At 32.6% G+C, this 18,304-nt stretch overlaps 1 protein-coding gene across 2 annotated transcripts in view; it reads left to right on the forward strand.

Annotated features, from left to right (window-relative positions):
* Positions 1–18,304, forward strand: part of LOC140439164 (1-phosphatidylinositol 4,5-bisphosphate phosphodiesterase epsilon-1-like) — a 579,894-nt gene that overhangs the window by 62,580 nt on the left and 499,010 nt on the right. For both annotated transcript variants that reach the window (XM_072528894.1, XM_072528893.1), the window contains exon 2: positions 13,923–13,974. The gene's annotated coding sequence lies outside the window, so the exon portion shown is untranslated. The remainder of the gene's footprint in view (positions 1–13,922; positions 13,975–18,304) is intronic.

Below are 18,304 nucleotides of genomic sequence, written 5' to 3' on the forward strand. Positions count from 1 at the left end.
CAGGGTTAAATTCGTGCTTCAATATCTATGCTATTACATGTGAAAGGTAAGGTCCAGAGAATACCGGAATAATAAAAAACACATATGATCTAACACTATATATTGAAATAAAAATAATGAAATAATTCACACTCAAAAGTTTTCAATAAACAAATCTCATATAAGGATTCTCAAAAATTTGTTCTCCGTACGTGAACAATCAAAAATTAATGGTACAAACAATATTAATTGAAATCTCAAAATTCCAAACTATTCTAACTCTCCTAATCAAAATATTTATATCCTTTCTAAATTACGTGTAAAAATTGTGTTATCAATAAAAGAAAAAACTGCAGAAAACAAAAATATCTCTCTCTGATGATGAGTGGTCCAAATCCTTGTTCCTTGTAGACTGTATTATCTCCTCTCAACCGCTCCCTATGTAATCAGCAATCTTACATCAGATTGTTGCAAGTATATCGTCCTTAATGATCACCTTCAAAAGCACAAATCATTCAAATTATGATAGCCTTTCTCCTCTCGATAAACTGAATCTCTCGTTGGCCCGAGTGAAAAATTGACTCTTGGAATATCTTCTCTTTACGATAAACTGAATCTCTCGTTGGCCTGAACAGTGACTCTTGGAATATAAGTAGAGAAATATGACTTACAATATTTTGTTGTTTCAGCTTCTGTCAGATACACTAACTCCACAAAAACTCACTAACATTCAACACTACTGCTTGCTACATTTCGGGAACCGACAGAGAACAAACACTGTTCTTTCTTGAAGACTTGGAAACCAACTGCCTATATTTTCTCTCTCCTCAATCTAGCTAAACTTTCCTTATCCCACCTTCCTCAATCTCCGCCAATCAAAACTCGTCACAATTCCCCATTTTTTCATTTCGATAACAAACAAACTTTTACCTATAATTATAAAATTTCCTAAAACTTATTTACAAATATTATTTTCTATAATTCTTAAAACTAACAAAAACCTCTTTCTAAAATATCTTCTATTGTCTTTAAACACTGCACTAATGTATTTGTAAAAACCCGTTTCAATTTGTCTTTTGTTTCACTTAAACTTATGCGGGTCAACTGAAGTATTACAAAGAAATAATTTATGTAAAGCTTACCTTTTGTTCAGTACAGATAATCCAAGAATTTAATAACTTTCCTTCTTAGAAATGTTTGTTGGTTATGCTTTCTGAATTATTTTAATTTTTTTGTTGAACTTTGAAATATTTTAAACAAACCAATATTTTCTTGATTTTACATATCATAACAATATATATATATATATATATATATATATATATATATATATATATATATATATATATATATATCTATGAAGTTGTTGTAGGTACTTTCTGCAAGACAAAAATATGCAAATATCCCGCTGATTAACATATTTATTTCTGCATGCCGATCCTGGTGTTTTCTAATATATAACAAGCCATATATATGATGCTAAACCGGATAAGAACTACCACTAATTCATTAACTAATGGAAAATACTAATAAACACATTAAGGAATTGTTCTAACTTGCAAATGAGATGGGACGTTAAATTTATTGTGCCGCTTTTAGCCGTTAGTGTACCTTTCAAATATACAGTCAATTAAATTCAGCGATAGAGCCTTTTAAATAGATATATTAAAGCCGTCGATGTGTATTGATCATTTTAATTAATTAGGCAATGGACCCGCTAATAGAATTATTTGCACACGATACATTGTTTAAAAATAAAGAACAGTGATTTATGGAACAAGCGCACAAAATTGTATTTGACAGCGCGAACCTTTTAAACTCCAATATCATGATTAATAATAAACTAGTATAAAGCATAATAGAATATTTATAATAATTTACTTAAAAATCGTCAAATAATAACGTAGATGAAGTAAATAACGATTTAATCGACAACTACTGTAAAGAACTACGTCTCACCTGCAGAGTAAATTAGCTCTGTTCTTCCAAGGCATCAGCATGTTCGTTCTTTTCCACGCCTGTGTATTCTGGTACCTACAAGATCAAGGCCGTTTGCGTAAAGCACTCTACACTGAGGAGTAGGCAGATTGTGACCTCAGTGTTGTTTGAGGGTTCTTGTATTTCTACAGAATACGATACTGGTACGTCACGAGTACAGAACCGTATCCCTCTTGATGAAGGGAACGACACAGACCAACTCTGTGTCGTTTTAACTGACCCACTTGTTCAAGTCGAGCAAGGAAGCATGTTGCTCTTTGCACCTATGGCCGCATTATAATTTAAATATAAATATGTAAACCATATTGATGTCTCCACTGCAATTTTAGTGTTAGCTACAAGTACCAAACGAAGGCACTGAGGATGATCTTCTGAGTTAGATCGAAAACGTTATAAGTTTTAATTTTTATACCAATATACAAATTTTGAAGTTTTTTACTTCTGTATAAGTGTTTATATATATATATATATATATATATATATATATATATATATATATATATATATATATATATATATATATATATATATATATGGTTCATGGATATCTGTGCTTATTAGTACTATGTCGTCTGGGAAACGCAAATGGTTAAGATATACTCCATCTTAATTTTTTTGAAGACATTTTCTAATGCAAAAGTAAATAACTTGGGTGAGATGGTGTCGCCCTGTCTCACGCCTTTGCAAAGGTCTATTTTCATAGTTTCCAGATCATCATTTATTTTTACGTGGAAAGTAGCATCATATATTCCTAAGGAGGGCAGCATATCTTGAATCTACTCTGGCGTCGTCCAATGCTGTTAAGAAAGCCCATTTCTCGATACTGTCGAATGCTTTGTGTTAATCGGCAAATGCAAGATGTAGTGGTATGTTGTACTCTATTGTTTTTTCAATAACTATCCGGATTATGTGCAAGTGATCGATAGTGCTAAAACCCTTACGAAAGCCTGCTTGCTCCACTGGTTGGTATGCATCTAGCTTAGCTGTCAATCTATTTGTTATTATTCGGGTTAGTAGTTTGTAAAGGTGTGACAATAAGCTTATTGGTCGGTAGTTTTGCGCCGTCTCCTTTTTTATGAAGTAGAATGACTTCCGCATTTTTCCAAGCTTTTGGTATGTGTCCTTCCAATAGGTATTTATTGAGTAATGCTCTCATTGCATCTTCTAATGCAATGCCTCCCATTTTTAGCATCTCTGAAGTAATTTTATCTTCTCCTGGTGTTTTCGCATTTTTCATTTGTTATAGGACGGCTCTAATTTCTGATGTTATTATTTCAGGGAGATACTCTGAGCCCACATTTAAGATATGTTTTGTTGGTATATCGGGGTTCGGAATAGTAGAAGTATACAGCTTCTCATAAAATTTTTGGATTTCTCTAACGATATCTTCCTTATGCAAGCACAATGTTCCACGGTCGTCCTTTATCTTTATGATTTTATTCCTGCCAGATTTACATGTTTTTTGTACTTTCATGTTCTTATTGTTCTGTATGGTTTTAAAAATCTGGTTTGTTCTATAAGCTCTGAGGTCTTTTCGAAAAATTTTCTTAACGTTTCTGTTGAGCGCTTTATAGTCCGGGTTATCTCTGTTCGTTCTTCTTTTTTTCTCTATCTGTTCTAGAGTCTCGGGTTTTAGTTTAGCTTCTTTTTGTTTTCTTATTCTGCCACAAAGTTTCTTAGTGACTGTTTGTATGTATTTAGTTATTTTCTCAGCTAGTTCATCTATATTCTTGTGCTCAAAGGTATTTGCTACTAGTTTCCGTGCTAATTCCTTTTGGTATTTCTCTTTATTACTGGCTAGGATGTCTGCCGTCGATAAAGGAATTCTTGTTAATAGTTTTCTCCTTTCTGTCTTTACATTAATACGTATATCGGCAAGAACTAGTCTATGGTCACTGTCGGTGTTAAATTTGTTCAGCATCTCGATGTTTTTACATATTAATCTATCACGGAAAGGATAAAATCTATTTCATTCTTAACCTGGCCGTCAGGGCTACGCCATGTCCACTTTCTTTGTATTTGTTTTTTATAGAACGTGTTTAGGCAAAACATTTTTTCGGTGCGTACATAATTTTGTGATCTCTACTCCTAGGTAATCGAATTTCATTACTTGTCCTACAATTTTGCCGTCTATTTCTAGTTTGCATCTACGCGGTTCTTTACTGATCACTATACATTTAGTTTTTTCTACTGATATTCTCATATTAAGTTTGTTTGTTGTGATATTGAAGGTATGGAGCTGCCTTTGTAGGTCATTTTCGTTATTAGCAATTAATACTACATCATCGGCATAGCATAGTATCGTGATTTTATGCGCTCCCAAGTGGTATCCATGTCGTTTTCTTATTTTGTGAATTATTTGATTCATCACCATATTGAATAACAATGGACTGAGCGAGTCTGCTCAGCGGATTCCTTCTTTTAGTTCTATGTATTCTGTTTCTCCTGTTGGCATTATAACTCTGGTCTTGTTGTTCTTGTTAATTTCATTAATTGTCCTTATTATCTGATGGTCTATTTGTTCAGCTTGTAATAAATTTAAGATGTCATTTCGCTTCACCCTGTCAAAAGCACTTTTTAAATCTACAAAGCACATGTATGCTGGTTTTCCATATACAATAGACTTCTCTATTATTTGTCTGATAATAAAAATTGCGTCTATTGTGCTGCGGTTCTTCCGGAAGCCTTGTTGTTCATCTGCCATGTTCGCTTTTTACTCGATTTTATCTTTTATGACTTCCGTTAACAATTTTAATGCACTATTCATCAGACTAATGCCTCTATAATTTTCAGGATTTATCGAGTCTCGCTTTTTAAGTATCGGTAGCAGGAGACTTTCCTTCCATTCCGCTGGTACTACTCCGGTATTTATTATATCGATGAATAATTTTAGGAGCCATTTGCGTAGTGTTCCTCCTCCATATTTTAGCATTTCATTGTTTATCTTATCAGAACAAGGTGCTTTTCTGTTTTTTTAATTTTTTTATTCGTTCTTGTAGCTCTTCTTCTGATATTAGTACTCTATCGTGAGTTTCGTTAATGATTCTTTCTCTGTTCTCTTCTTCTTCGCCATATAATTTCGTGAAATGCTCAGTCCATTGTTCCTCCGTAATGTTATCTATGCGTACAAATTCATTCATTTTTGTTTTTTTCTCCTTATCATCTTCCACACCTTTTTATTATAAATAATTCCAAATAATTCCAAAATAATATATATTATTTTGGATTGTAATTACGGGTCCCTACAATTGCCTATATATCAGTATGGAAGTCACATCAGGAACTTTTTCACCATTTCAATTAACTAATACCGATTTAAGCAGCAAATTAGCTGTAAGCTATAATAAGCCACGTCTAATAAGATCCTAGCTTTTTGCTTTTTTTCGTTGAAACTTCCGTTCGTCACAAATGTCAAAGAATTTACCCCAATCACACGGACACAATCCAATTATAATCCAACCTCAATCAACTCTTCGACTAATATTTGCCTTCACATTCCAACTGACCGTTTTACGAACCCTTTTATAACGTCGAAAACAATTTTAAAAAAGAAAAAGTGCGGAAACAAATTGACATCGGTTGGTTTTTAAGTTTATGGCTGTTCATCAATCAACAAGAATGTAAAAATAAATCGCCCTTCCAGAGATTTATCTCTCCATTAGGATTTGCTCACTTGCTATTTTCCTCTACATTTATCCCATATTTGCCGATAACTTGCAGACGGTTTGAATGTACGCTTAAGCTTTTTATAAGTAAGTAAATTCTTGGAGAAAGTATTCCCCTTTTTTCAAATCAGTAGAGTTGGATATGCAAAATATATAGAGTGTTTCACGTCGAGCTTACACTATCTATATACTTACTCTCTCGGAAACTACTTACAAGATATTTATGAAAATTTGTTTATGGGGATTACAACTTATGACGAACTTAAAACTTCTTCAAGTTCCGCTCCTATCGAAGATTGGAAATCATTCTGACAATGCTGAGGCAAGCGTCACAGAATTAACGTCACAAGATGACGTCGTCACGGGTAACGTCATAGAAAAGCGGTTCTTTACATCGATTCATTACTCTGGATCAATTCGTTTTTATTAATCATATATTTACTCTAAGCAGGTTTAAATTATAAACTGGATTAAAAATAACTGGATTTAATAATAAAAAATTCAAAGAATCAGTCAATAAAAGATTCGATTCGTAACGATTATCAAAATTTAATAAAAGTCATAAATGTCATCAGATTAATAACAACATTGAACTAATCTGTTTAAATTTTTATTATAATTCTCGTTTTAAAATAATTTCATATAAATACAATTATTATTTTTAAACATATTTAGTTTATATAATAATTAAATTTATTATTATTTTTATTATTATTATATAACAAATAAGGGCAGAAGAGCGAGCTCCTATTATGCCAAAAAAGCAAAAATATCCTTATAAAACTTATACCAATTATAAAGTTAAGTAAAGTTCAACAATTAAGTATATCATACAAAAATTGAATTGTGACACCATAAATAAATAAATAATGCTGTCCGAAAATAACACAATCCTATAAAGAAAATAAAGCGCTATCAAGTTTATTTTTAAAGATGTTAACACTAGTTGCCAATATGGTGTCTTGATCCAAATTGTTCCAGATATTAAATATTCTATTTGGCAAGAAGTTCACCCTGGACCTTTAGCAGTAGTTTGTTCCCTTTTTAATTTGTATCGATGTCCTCTTAATCTTTCGTCTTGATTTAATGTGAATATGGTGTTTAGGTTCCCAAAATTATGTTTTAAAATACGGAGGAACATAATTAGGTGACCTCGAAGACGTCGCTGCTCGATTGTCGTAAAATGAGCCTTGGATAGTCTACCTTCATAGTTAGGTCTTACACAGCCGTACGCCAGTCTTGTGGCTTTACGCTGAACATTTTCAAGTAGGATGTTATCGCAACTGAGATCTGAATTCCACACTGGTCCGGCAAACTCAAGAATAGGTCTAACGTATATTGAGTAAAGTTTACTAACAGAGGTTAGAGATATACATTTACGGATCAAAAACGTGATCAGACCAATTGAAGTCACTATTAATTATCACTCCGAGATCGTCGTGGGAGGTTACCGAGTTTAAGGGATGTCCATTAATAAAGTACGGCAGTGATGGGTTATTTTTGCCGATATGTAAAACAACGCATTTTTCAATGTTAAGCGGAAGTAACCATTCTGAGGACCATTTGAACACTGCATCAAGATCTTGTTGAAGAACACGTTGGTTAATAGTTGGATTCACATATAATTTTGTGTCATCAGCGAAAATGAAAACCTTACTGGATACAATGAGCGGAAGATCACAAGTGTAGACACAAAAAAGTATCGGTCCAAGTACTGCTCCTTGTGAAACTTCACTCTTGACTGGTTTATCTAGTGAGTGGTTCTCCCAACACAAACTTGAAAATCTTGAATCCAAATGTTTAACTTTCCGCGAATACCATAGTGATCCAATTTAGCTAGTAATCGACGTTTTGGAACTCAGTCGAAAGCTTTGGAGAAGTCTAAGTAGACTACATCGACAAGATTCCGATTGTTTAAAGATAATGACCAATCATTTATACAATGAAGTAAGTTTGTGATCGTTTAACGACCTTTGATAAAGCCATGCTATTGGTGGGGGATGACATTTGCTTGAAGAAGAAACTCAGACATAGCTTCCGAAATAATTGATTCTATGACCTTGCCGACAATAGGAACCAGGCTAATTGAACGATAATTATTGCAATCAAGTTTATTTCCTTTCTTGAATATAGGAGTAACCAAAGCCAATTTCCAGGACGAGGGAAGAGAACCTTGATTAAAAGAAGCATTCAGTATGAGAGATATAGGGATGGCTACAGATTCTGCACATTGTTTGAGGAAAAAGGAGGTCCGTCTAATCCAGGTGATGAATTATTTCGTAGTTTTCTTAAATGATGTTTAATTTCATCCGGTGTGAAAGATATATTGTCAAGAGTTTTAGACAAACGTGGGCACAATATTTTAGAAATGGTATCTTAAGGTTCATCTGTAAAAACCTGAGAAAAGAATAACGATAAACATTCCGAAGATTCATTATTCGAAGAACGTAAAGACCTGTCAGCTTTTTGAAATAATGGTATGCAGACTTTAGAAGATAAAGATGTACGAATGAACCGATAAACTTTTTTACTATTACCACTTGCAATCAAAGATTCTTTAAATTCTGTTTTTAACTTTAGCAAAGATTGTTTGACTCGGTTAGAAAAAGTAATTACTATTTAAATGGGAATAAGCCACAATTAAAGGTTAAAGTACGTTTATTGACGTTTCAATTTCCACTTCGGAAATCGTTCTCTACGTACAAACATTAGAAAATTAAACAAATTTTTGATAAAAAAGACTTATTGTCTTTATTGCCTTTAATAGATCCTTCATTTCATGCATTTTATCAAAACCTGAAAACGAAAAACGATGTCGCCAATGATCCTGACCTGGAGGAATTGGATCCTGACCAAGATACACAACCTAATTCAGAATAAATGTTTTTAAACCTACTGTTAAACTGTTTTTGTTAAATTTTAAATAAAGAAATATTATTTTTTTATTTAAAAAAATATGGCTTATTTTCATTAATATATTGAGGTGAATAACTAGGTAAGTCGACGGTGAATAAATGGTTAAGTCTCATATCTCATTATCCTAATCACTTAGTAGTTACAGAATGAGACCAATAATACGTTTGTATTCTATCATATTTTTATGTAGTTTTAGTATTCTATCATTTATCCACCGGATAAATCCGGTGGATAAATAGAATAACAGAGTGGAGCCCGATAGGAAGAAGAAAGAGAGGCAGACCCCAAAGATCTTTCAGAGATGAGGTGGACGAAGCAATGAGTAGAAGAAACCTACAGGAAGAGGACTGGCTAAACAGGAAAAATTGGAGAAAACGGTTAAGTGAAGGAATACAGTAAAAACTGTGGAAATCCTTATATATATATATATATATATATATATATATATATATATATAGAATTCTATCATATAGAATGGATTTATGACATGTTGTGAAAACTTGTAAGTCGTCTCCTGAAAACTATGCAAAATTGACTTGACCACTTATTCACTGGAGTAACAGATTTAAACACTTATACCTTATACCACATCAACCACGCAGTGGGATTACAGACACAATAGTTTAAGATTTATTACATTAAATAGAGTAATACAATTTTGTATCTTTTAAATGATTTATCACTGTTATTGAACAGTTATTATTATTGAACACTGTTACTGAATATTTTTCATCATTATGGTTTTGAGGTTAGCTGTGATTCAATGTGTTTTTCTTTCTTCCTTGAAGAATGTCAAGCAGGATGTGTTCTACCGTTGTAATGGAGCAGCTAGTTCATGTTGGTAGTGAATATTTCTTAATTAAAAATTTATGTGTTACAGCAGTATGACCAATTCTCAACCTCTTTTTAATTTGAATATAACTACAAAGGGTAAATACCTATTGTCGTAAATAAAATGTAAGATTTTCTTGGCATTTGTGTTTAATTTGATGTGTATTCTTAAACAAGTATTAAGCGGGTGGCCAGGGTTAGGGTTACCAAGAAAATAAACCTTTTTTGTTTGGATTAGATGCCTTTCTATTTGGATCAATGATTTCCGGCATCCTTATACTTTTTTTTTCATGTTTGCTTGATTAACAAGTAATTCTTTTTTTCCAAGAAATTAAAAATATATTGAAAAGAAAAAAATATGAGTTTCTCCTACACCTGTCTTGGGTTTGAATCGATAATGGAAAAAAGTATCTTATAAATTAAATCTTATGTGCAAACGACTTGGGTTCAATACTTGCAGCTAATTTCCAGATAATTCCGGGTATGCATCATCAGCACTTTCCAGTCGATCTCAGCCGTCAAGCTACTCCGTCGTTTACATTCTCAAGATAGCGGTTTCTACCCAACGGGAGTCGTAATCAGATTGTTAACCCTGTGCACTCTCAGGATGTGTTAGAAGCTACGTTTAGAGAACAAGACTGTGGTTGACCTCACTTTGTCTTAGTTAACTACCACTAGTTTAAATTAGAGGACGCCATGAGTTTTTAATGAAACACAGTGACTGTTCAAGATGACTTATTTACAGACGAATATAAAGTATATAAAAACAAAAGATGAATTCAGTAGACTAGTGCAAAATTTCATATTATGTTTTCTATATTTTTAAAATTTAAATAATATTTTTAAAATTTAAATAATATTTTTAAATAAAGTAACTTTGTTACTTATTTTATTATTTATAATTAAATTCAACAACATTCAAAACAACACAAACACATTGAGATCTATTTTATCTAAAACTAAACCTAACAATAAACAAGAAAGAACAAATAATTTTATTTATAAAATATCTTGTGAATGCGATAATTTTTATTTAGGTGAAACATCAAGACCATTAAATGTTAGAATAAGAGAACATTAATCTTATATTAAAATCGGCACCGACAAAATTTTCAATTTCTAATCTAACCCTTAACTGGAGAGATCCTATTTTAATACACACAGAGAGACATGCCGTCTGACAGACTACAATGTAGAAGAGGGGATAAGAACTAAACTTAAAAAAAAATTTTAATATATTTAATAGTACTCTAAAAGCTGTTTGTATTTGCAATTGAACACAGTAAAGAAACTAAAAATATTGTCAGAGAATAAAAAAAAAATAACTACGACTTTCTAACAGCTAATCATTTACAGTTCGTGACAGTCACATTTTTTACTTTTCATTACAGTGAAAAAGTTAATATACATCAAGTAAGTTTTTTTATATGAAAAGCACTAACACATACTGAATTACGTAAAAATTAACTAGTGAAATTATTTTGATGTTGAAAAAAATGTCCAGCAACTGTAAAAGTTACATACAATTGATACAAATTGGTTTCGTACACTGAAGACACACAGGTTTTCTACATCGGCCACAAAGGTATTTTGTCATACGGTTCTTCTTGCGAGGGCACAAATAACATATTTTTCGCTTCTCTAGTACTAATGGCTCGTTATCATCTACTTGGTTATGCTCAGGAATTTCAAGAATACTCGCTATACTAGCACGAATTAGCCGCAGTACATGAAAATTACCCATTCTTCGCTCCATATGATCTTCTGCTAATTGTTTTGCTAATATTTTAGCAGAAGCAGATTTTTCTTAAATTTTAGAATTGTTTTTGTAACTTTGGTGCAGTATGTATGCATTTACAATAGCAATATCTATTATACGAAAGAAAACAGCAAGAAACCATCTGCGAGTTCTTCGACTACACGAACTTTTAGCATATTTTTCGTTCATGCAGTATTCCTCCTTTGTTGGCAATATAATATGATCTTATTTCTGGTTTTTCTATTGAAGACTCATTACAAGCTCTATCATGCATTGATGAGATTAAAATTGTAGCTTTGTTTTTTCTGGCCACATAAGATACCATTGTACCCTCTTCTCTAAATCCTTAAACACTAGAAACAGGTTCTCTGGTTTTATTGGCCAAAAATAACGGAGGTACTTCACGTTCGTTCTTTTTCAAAGTTCCTACATACGTAAGATCATTTTTCTGCAAAACATCTATTAGCTCTAATGACGAAAACCAGTTATCCGCAGTTATGTTTCTGTTTGGTTAACCGCAAGACTGCTTGTGTTGGTTTTGAGTATTTTTTTCTTCGAGCCATTATTTTGATGCCATACTCACATGGCTTATTAGGCATATACATTTTAAAACGGCACCTTCCCCTAAAACTGACAAGCATTTCATCAGCAGTTGCCGATTGACCTAGACCATATGCGTTTTGACAATTTTCAATAAAAGAATTAAATATATAAGAACTGCTGCTACTGGATCATGTTTTTTCTTTCTTCTCGATCATCTGGATTATCAAAACAAAGAGCTGATAAAATGACTGCAAAACGCTTTTGATTCATGACAGTTCTAAAAATTTCCCTGCCAGTTCCATCTGTTGCAAAAAGCGTTTTTATATCCTTATGATTCGATTTGAATACCGCAGAATATACGAGGAGTCCTATGAAAGCTTTCATGTCCATTATGTCAATATCCTTAAGGTCATGTTCATTTAGATCATTATACTTTATTTTCATGAAATTCAATTTATGATTGGTCCACTGAATAACACATAATAACATATTTTCGATAACTGCCATACCTTTAGAGGATAGGCTTCCTCTCCAAGACTTCGTACTTTTGTTTTTAGGACGGGAATTTTTGTTACTAAATTATGTTTCCTTGTACGAGATACTGGTCGAACTTCAGATTTATAGTACCTGAATCAGGTTTTTCCGTAAAAATATGTTTGATTATTAGTCTAAACTATATTTTCTTCTGAAATATTTTCTTCATCACTTTCCGTAGAAATGTCTAAATCCGTCTTGCTATCAGATTCCAAATAAACTATTTCATTCCATCATCTTGTACTTGATCAACATCACTAGGGTCACTATCTAATTCGTCAAACCACTTCAAAGCTGTATCTTCAAAATCAGCATCGGTGAAACGGTTTTTTTTTTATGGACCGGCCATGATTATAACAAATACGCGACGTTTTCAATGAAACAAAACGTAACCTGAACCGAGACGTGCCGTCTACCAGACTAACTAAAACTGATTTTCGGTTATGATTTCGGTTAACTTTTCCAAATATGCGTATTTCTTTACCTAAGTCGGCTCACTAATAGTCAACGAATAATAAAAAGAATAGATAAAGTGATGTGTCAATGCTGTGCATAAAATTCTTTATGCTGTAGTCTGTCAGACGGCACGTCTCCAGTTAAGGGTTAACTGAGCTGCCACCGTGCTTCGGAGGGCGCGTAAAGCCGTCAGTCCCGGCTACGAAAGTAGTCGTTAAGTCATGTTCGAGGCGCTTGCGCGATCTTAAAACTTAATACTGAACCTTATCCAGAAGGTTATACGAAAATTAGAGCATTTGATAGGTCTTAAATATGTAAACATACAAATAAGAAAATAAACTTGGTTCAGTGGAACGAATCAAGTATAGTCCTAAAAGATGGTGAAAAGAGAAAAATTAAATCTCTAATTATGTTAAATGAGACCAAATGCGTCACAATTTACTCGGCATAATGCAGTAGGGTCTGGTTACCTAAATTAAAAGAGGAAATCAATAAAATAAAAATACCACCATAAGTAAGTCAGTAACATATCGAGGATACATGTAAAATAAGAGTTTGGTGTTTATTAAGAGTAAACTAAATGTAAGACCAAAGACTTACCATGTCGGGATAGTATTATGAGGCCTTTTCCTGGTTTTATCCTCATGATTTACTTTGGAATCACTAACAGGAGAATTTTATTGTCATCATTGCATATGGTTGTTTTTTTTAAAGACGAATCACATGCTATGATTTTTCTGATGGATATTATCAAGTTAAAGCTACTCGTGACGCCTACTCCTGGTGCTAGTTTCGTGACGCTCGCCTCAGCATTTTACTATGAAAAAAAAGTAATACAACTCCAGTATAGAAACTTCGGTTCAAAATTAAATATATTATTATTTCTACTTTGTTACTTTCTTGTTCAACTGAATATTAGTAAGTAGGACAATCCGTTCTATGATAAAATACGGTAATTTGAACAATGGTCTACGATTTTCTGACTTAGATGACCTGGTAACACTGCTCTTAGAGAAACATACCTACTTCGTTGGGTGGCCCCGAATACTAATATTGCTAGATCGTCTTAAAAACTCTTTCTACCATGGTAAGCGCATACCCACCTCAAATTCTTTCCCATACAGTATACTTGTAGTACTATCTGTAGAAGACCAAAAAGCTATCACTGAATTAAAAAATATTATTTTAGTGTCTTTGAGACTTAAAATACATTCACTAAATTATTTTTATTTCTGTTCCAGGTAGTTGACTTTTGGTCACATATGCCCACTAAGAAGATGAATCTCTAATAAAGTAAGTAGATCTTTTAATGCCTTATATAACTTACTTCTTTAGGATCTGTCATATATTTGTTTAAAATTAATAACTATTCATTAATATCAAAATTAATCTACTATTTAAAAAAGGAGATAAAAAACAGCCAGAAAACTACAGAGGTATAAACTTGTTAAATACTACTCTAAATCTTACAACTAAAATTTTACAAGTACTAACAAATCAGAGGATATGTTTAGCAGATGAACAACAGGGTTTTTGTAGTGGAAGATCGGGTACAGATGCAATATTCGTTATAAAGCAAATTACTGAGAAATCTCTAGATTATAATAGACCAGCATTCCTGTATCTGATTGACCCAAAAGAAAGTTTTTGAGAGAGTAAGACTCAAATGCGTAATCCATGTTCTGTATAATAGATAAGTTGCCCTAAATATTATAAAAATTATCGAAAATATCTACCAAAACAACAAAACGAAAGTCAGAATAGATGAACAACTTACAGAGCCTATAGAAATAGGCAGCAGAATAAGACAGAGGGACTCATTGAGACCCATGCTCTTCAATTTAGTCATAGATGAAATCATCAAAAGCGTTAACAAAGGAAGGGGATACAGAATGGGAAACAAAGAAATAAAAATACTCTGAAAGAATTTGATATGACAATCAAATCTCAGAAAACTAAAACAATAGTATTCAGCAAAGAACTAACCAGATGTAAAATAGAAATTAATGGCATCAGTATTGAACAAGTAATGGAAATAAAGTACCTGGGAATTACACTGTCCAGATATGGAGACCTGGACAAAGAAAAAAGAGATCATAGCGATCTATATAGCAAAACAGACACATTAACAGTGAGATTAAGTCAAGAATTTATAAAGCCAGTGTAAGAGCAATAATGACATATGCCTCAGAAACAAGACCCGACACAGCCACCACAAAGCCTACTGGAAACGGCAGAGATGAGAGTACTGAGAAGAATTACAGGAAATACCCTGAGAGATCGAAAGAGAACTGAAAACATTAGAAGAAAATTTAACCTACAGTGTATAACTGAATGGGCACAAAATAGACAAAAGAATAGAATAACCACATAAACAGGATGGAGAAGATCAGTGTCGTCAAAAAAGCAAGAGATAAGTCACCAATCGGCAAAAAAAGTATCGGACGACCGCGCAAAAGATGAGTGACAACCTTTCATATAGGTATTATTCCGCCAATGAATAAGCAGATTTGCTTATAAAGAGGAAGAAAAAGAAGAAGAAGAAGAAAATTGATAAAAATTATATGTGCCTCCTTTTATTTTGGCAATTCTCTACTTGCATGTCTGTTAAGACAAATATTTGCTCCTTATATAAAACTAATCGATTTTAAAATTGTTTTTTTGTTGCTTTTACTTACATCATTCTTTTAACGATTCGTGATAACACATCATATTTCCCGTCGTTCTGATTTTTCATACACCAAATTATCTAATGCTTTGTCACACCCTCGTTTTCCAGCCATTTCGACTAAACAAACAAATTATGGGTTGAAGCCGCCTACAGCGCCCTCTACGAACCCCTCAAAATACACACAGTCACCTCCGTAATCGTCCCATCTGTCAAATAAGTCAAAACAAACAAAGACGGGGCCTTAGGACGACGGGCACTCCTTATTACGCACCCCAATTAACCTGATAATGGGGTAAGATATCTCAGACTGTTGCTATAATGGACTTATCGCATTTGTAGAATTTCAAACACTTATACAGAGGTTATCGAAATGTTATCTAGATATTATTTTGTACAAAATATTAACCATTTAGTAGACGTAGTTTAATTTTGTGTATCAAAAATAGTCCTCTAGATGCATTTTGTTTAAATTTTAATAAAATAATCTATTGTTTGATTTATTTTCTTTTTACTAAACATATTACAATTAATTTGAAATTAGAACATAACATATAAAAATATAAGAGATGGCAAAAAACATAATAAAATTAAGCCAGAAAATTTTTACATTCATTACAAATTGAATTTGCGTGTTCTAAACAAAGATATTTTTACAAATCGAACAAAAATATTTCGTGTTTCGATTATTTTTCCATCCAGTGTCACCACAACTCCCAATTGCACCCGGAGATCTCTAAACTGGCACCTTCATCCAAATGACAGATGTCCTTTAGTCAAATCCTTATTGTTTTGGGTATATAGAATATAGACATTTTGGCTTCGATTCTTCTGGTTGTTATACATAAAGCTAAATGCTAAATTTGTCAAAACTTCTCGTCGGGTCTTTGTGGAATTTGGAATGTTACAATTGTAAATAACAAAGGAATTTATTGCTGTAACATTTAAAAGTCTGTATAAAACAACCATAGGCTATCTTCTACTATAATAGTTTATTTTTATGAACGAGAGAGTAATTAGCATAATTTTAACTGGTAGCTCCGACCATTCCATGGGCGTGCTCAAGATTAATTGAAAAATTACTTTGAATAATTGTAAAAAATAAATGAATTATTTCAGTGTTATAAAGTGTTATGTGTATGTAAACAAAAGTGACCTCTTTTATCACACACTATATTAGAACTGACTGGCCTACATTAAAAAGGGTTTTAAAAAATTCACATTTTTTTTAATTTTTAAAAATTACAAATGAGAAATAGAGTTTTTAAAACCGTCCAAGGTATGTTAAATAGATGAATAAAAATATTAATATAAAACTTACAGCTACTTGTTACAAATCCAAATCAGATTCAGAAGATGAACTTTCAGAACCAAGATTTATAATAACTGGCTCGATCATTTTATCAGTAATATTGTCCAGCTTCCACATTTTTTCCTCTTCTTTAATAGTGTGATTTACTGCTTTTTCCCAGTTTTCAGGTTTTACATTATTTACGGCCTCCAAAAACAACTGTTTAACATCATGAATTTTAAAAGTGGTATTTTTTCTTGAAACTTCACTCTTTATCTGTGCCCATACCAGTTCAATCGGGTTTAATTCACAATGATATGGTGGGGATCTAAGTACTGTCATTCCACGATTTTTGGCAATTTCATCAATTTCGTATTTTTTAAATTTTTCTTTATGAAGGGCACACAACGAATAAAGTTCCTTTCTTATAGATCCGGGATAGTACGTAATATTTTTTGAACTCAGCCAATTCTGCAAGTCTTTTTTTAACCACTTGGTTGTGGGCAGTCCTTCTATAAGTCTGGAGTGATAACTTGCATTATCCATTACTATTACACAGTTCTTAGGAAGAAGATCTATCATTTGTTCGAACCATTCTTGAAAGACATTAGCGTTCATGTCTTCATGGTAGTCACCGGTACGAGTTGATTCAAAAGTTAATAAACCACCTTCAACAAAACCGTCTGAACTGCCAATGTGTACTATTATTAGCCTGCGTCCCTTTCCTGATGGTGGGTTTAAACCAGTAGATAAGTTATTTACAAAAGCGTGCCTTTGACTTGTAACAGTTTCATCCTGCCAAAATTTATTTGGTGTATGACCCTCGTTGATCCATGTTTCATCAAGATAAAATATTTTTGTTTTTTGGTTTCTCATTTCCTTTATGGTTCTTAGAAAATGTCTTCTTCATATGACAATATCGCTTCTTTCTAATAAAATAGACTTTCTGGGATTCTTTTTCCAGCGGAAGCCTATTTCTTTTAAAAGTTTCCATAACGTACTTCGACTCATTTCTGGGTAATCCTTATCATCTCGAACTGAGACAAGAACTTTATCCAATGTTGGAAATTCTTGTCTAAAGAAGAATTCATGCACTTTCCGTCGAAGTCCTTCTTTAAAATGATTGAAATTTTGGTTTCCCTGGAGCATTACGTGGCATTTGAAAACTACCACATTTCTCTTCTTTAATAACTCTGTAAATCGTAGATTTCCCAACACTAAGTGTACTGCTAACTAACTCAACGGTCTCATCAATACTTTCACATAAACGTTTGTCTGTAAATGATTTAAAACAATTAAATATTAATGTTTTTTCATTAACTGTTAGAGGACCAATTTTTCGACGTTTACACGGCACTTCCAAATTTTCCTACAAACACTAGTATACACAATAAACTGCACCTTGCAACTGAAGTACCTACTTTTAGTGAACTGTTAAGAATTTTGAATACGCCACTTGGACCTTCCTATATACCAAATGGAAAAACCCACTATCACATTTTCTGTGGAATAAGTTTAGAAGGTAATTATCTAGTAAATTACTGTCGTAGATTCCTGGAATTAAAGAATTAAATGTTTGATTGTTGAAACCCTTACTTCGTGGAATGCACTCATTTCAGATAAAATAAAACGTTTTATTTTATCTAAAGAATTAAACTTTATTT

The sequence above is a fragment of the Diabrotica undecimpunctata genome, chromosome 4 (genome assembly GCF_040954645.1).
Source record: "Diabrotica undecimpunctata isolate CICGRU chromosome 4, icDiaUnde3, whole genome shotgun sequence".
Lineage (NCBI taxonomy): Eukaryota > Metazoa > Arthropoda > Insecta > Coleoptera > Chrysomelidae > Diabrotica > Diabrotica undecimpunctata.